Source organism: Gymnodraco acuticeps, unplaced genomic scaffold (assembly GCF_902827175.1).
Source record: "Gymnodraco acuticeps unplaced genomic scaffold, fGymAcu1.1, whole genome shotgun sequence".
In the NCBI taxonomy this organism is placed as follows: Eukaryota; Metazoa; Chordata; class Actinopteri; order Perciformes; family Bathydraconidae; genus Gymnodraco; species Gymnodraco acuticeps.
The window spans coordinates 774,183-777,962 of record NW_022990334.1 but is presented as its reverse complement, the minus strand read 5'-3'; positions in this window follow the sequence as shown (position 1 = coordinate 777,962).

Genomic DNA, 3,780 nt, shown 5'->3' with positions numbered 1-3,780 from the left:
AAGTAGACCAGAAATGAAAATAAATTAGTATAATGAGTTATTGATATTCCACCGATTTTCACACCATTTCAGAGACTTTATCACTGCATTAGAACAGAACACCCCAAAGCCAGTAGGGCTAAGAGACCAGTCCCAGGGGGAGTTTAGGCTCCAGGGTAAAAGGATAGCATAGGGGCGCCCAGGGGAGGCCTAGATGTTGCACTAATTCCATGTCCTAAAATACCGATTGATAACAACGGCCTCTTCTAGAGAACATATTACTTTCATACCTTAAATGGTATGAAAGGAGGGAGGGTACATTTCTCATGGGGGACAGTTTCCAATGCTAGTCGAACAGGACGATCCACCCCCATATACAGATGTAGATGAAAATGATGAGTTAGTTTGAATGAGTTTAAATAATATGGATGTTCAGAGATGAGAATGTTCAATGAATGTCCAGCCGAGGTGATTCTTTAAAATGATGAAATCATGTGAAGAAGAAAAATGCTAAAATGGAGTGAATCCATTTCAATTTACTTATGCTATTCCAAGATAGTGTATGTTTATTTTATTCATTATTATACTATACTATTCCAAGATAGTGTATTTTCATTTTTTATTAATACATTACACTGGTACAAGATATTTTATTCTATACTGTTCTAATATGATGGATCCCATGTTTTATAAATCATTGCTATTCTAAAATGGGTCGTTTCTTTTCACTTTGTAAAAACAAGTGCCTTAACACTGAGCGTGGTATGAGAACGGTTTCTGTGAAAGGAGGGAGGAAGAAATGTTCTAATACCAAGCCATTGCTGCTATTTTAAAGAGCCATATTGAATGTTAACACTAGAAGTTATGCAAAAGGGAAAACTTGTATGTTTGAACACAGTCAAAGTATTTTTGTATTTTTGTAAAATTGAGGCTATTCGAACCATTCCATTTTGATTGTATGTTTTTGATATGAGTTATGTACTATGCAGAGTTCAGATGAAGAACTCATTGATTTCAGTATTATACACACCTTTTAGGTGTGTAAGGAGGGACTGTTAGAAATTAAAATCAATGTTTTGATGGCATAATGTACCTTAAATGTACCTTCAGTTTAAATGCTGTTTTATACTGAAAAATCAGAAGTTCTTGTGCACAACCAGTTGTTAAGCTTTTATTCTGAAAATCATTCATCTCCGGTTAGCATTTAGCATGAGGCTAATATACCATTTCCTATAGAGGTGAATTTAGCAGCGAGATGATATGATGTTGCACACCGAAACCTACTGATTTCAACACTACAACTATAGACGTCGAGATATTATTATTGTTGGATATTAAATGAAGGTACAGTTTATTTGAGTACGTTATTGTTTACAGATGTGGGTAGCATGTCACAACATTCGGAACGACCGGAACCAAATTGCTGTGAAGTATTTCCTGTATTTTTTGGAGTATTGATTACAGCGTTTAGAATGTGTTAAATGAAAAGTCATGAAAGAGTTAAGGAGGAGAAAAGGCGTGTTTAGATGTATATTGAATATACAATGTCTGTATCCTCTGATATGCGTAACAACGGACATTAAATACATGGAGAGCCGGCCCCCAGGGAGGAGCCAGGAGAGGATATATAAACAACGAGACCTGAGGGGTCGGGCCTCTTTTTCTGCTAGCGAGAGCCAGGGACAGCTGCTTTTCTGTCGAACAATATCCTGTTTGTGACTTTACCACGCTTTTTATTATTAAAGTACCAAATTTGAACCTCCAGAGACTCCATTTAGTCTCCTTTTTAAGCTTCTCTGTCCTGGACGCTGAGAATAAGAACACAGTTAACAGGAGCAAGAAATCTTTTAATCGTTGTTGCCCAGGCTTGCCGAAATGAATGGAAACTTATCTCCCGATTATAACATTGTGTAACTTGCTGCTGTTAAATACCGTCAAAATATGTGCAATATATACTTTATATACATATGCCATCTTTAATAACTGTAATATATATACCGGGCTGCTAAATCCTAAGAACTGATACAGGATTTGATTTGTAGATTTGATGTTTTTTATCTGTATTTTTTAAAATTATGTAACTTTTTTTTAGCATATTGTTTATTATATTATAACTTAGTACTTTTTTAGCATATTGTTTATTATATTATAACTTAGTACTTTTTAACGCATGTAAGATATTCAACACTAAGCTGTCTGTGGCTCTTTCCTGCTTCAACACTGCAAATATCCCCTCTGGGACTAATAAAGGTATTCTGATTCTGATAACGGGACGAATTTGTACAAAGGGGCACACAGCAATGTAGTGCCGACTTTCTTACACGCTGGAAGGCCAATCGCTTTTCTTTACCCCGAAATCCGCTCATTCTTGCTCTCGATGTGACGTAACAAACTGTCAAGCTGTCAAAACTCTGTACTCAAACCGGAAGTACTCAGCCGCACACACAGCCGCCGGAAGTTGATAGACGCCATCTTGTGCACAGAGCCAAATTGGCACGACCAATCGTTTTAGCCGGCCCGGCTAAAATAACTGGATGGCCTACCTGCCTGTCAGCCTTCCATCTGTGCACAAACTTATCTCGTGCCCTCATTGGTCATGTGCGCGTTAGTGTGTGTTGGAGGAGGGGCTCTGTAAGGAAGTGGCAGATTTTTCCCGGTTGTGTATTTTCAAATTCTTGCGCACTCGAGCTGGTTTCTCCAAAATTACCTACCCCACCTTTAAGTTTAAATAAAAAAGATTTAGTTCAACTCATTATTATTGCTTTCAACTAACCTCAGAATCAGAAACAGGTTTATTACCAGGTAGGTTTACATGTACGAGGAATTTGACTGGTGTCGTGGTGCATAAAAACAATAATTAAAAACACAGGTAGAGAACTAGGAAAATGTAAAAAATAATAAAAATATATAGTAAAATATAACATTTACATTGTAATGGAATGATAGGAATACAATATGGAATACAAATCAACTGTAATACAAAATAATGTTGTACATTGTGTGCAATAATGTAATGCATATAGGCTTGTTTGAGACGCGTTGCGGCTCGCCTCGAAAGTAGACGAGAATAGCCGATCGGCTTCGTCTTCTTCTTCTCTCGGTTTTTTGGCGGATTGCAAACAACTTTAAGGTGCATACCGCGACCTCCGGAGTCGGCTTGACTCGGTTTGCATTTATAAAGAATGCACACATGTGTTTAATCGTTAGTGTCAGATATGTACTAAGTAAATACATTTGTTCATGCTCAAGATTAGATTCAACTTTATTGTTATTGCACATATTACAGGTACTGAGACAACGAAATGCAGTTTAGCTTCTAACCAGGTGCAACAAGCAGTGAAGTGAAAAGTAATTAACACAATAGACAGAATAAAATATAGAATGAATTGAATGATGAATAAACAGTGAGGGGTATGAATACACTATATATCAGCCTGTGAGCAGTATGAACAGTGTGTATGAATATGCTAAGATAAAGTATGAAAACGGTAAGCAGTGCAAGTATAGTATAAAATATATAGATATTCATTTCATGATGATAAACATTGTGGAACAATGATGAAAAATGGGAATGGATGTGGCGACGTAAAACTGACACAAAACAACAACAAACTTGGAGAGTTTCATCACCAGCACGGGGTAAAACCCACCAATGAGCGCTCAGCTCGAAATACCAGCGAGTCGTTTCCCATCAAGCATTTCGCTTCCGCAGCCCGTGGAGAGGACCTGCGCCGCCTCGCTCTCAAGGCTGCGGGCGTCTTTGTCCCGCGAGATTTCAACGTCTCATGTAGGCGAGCCTCC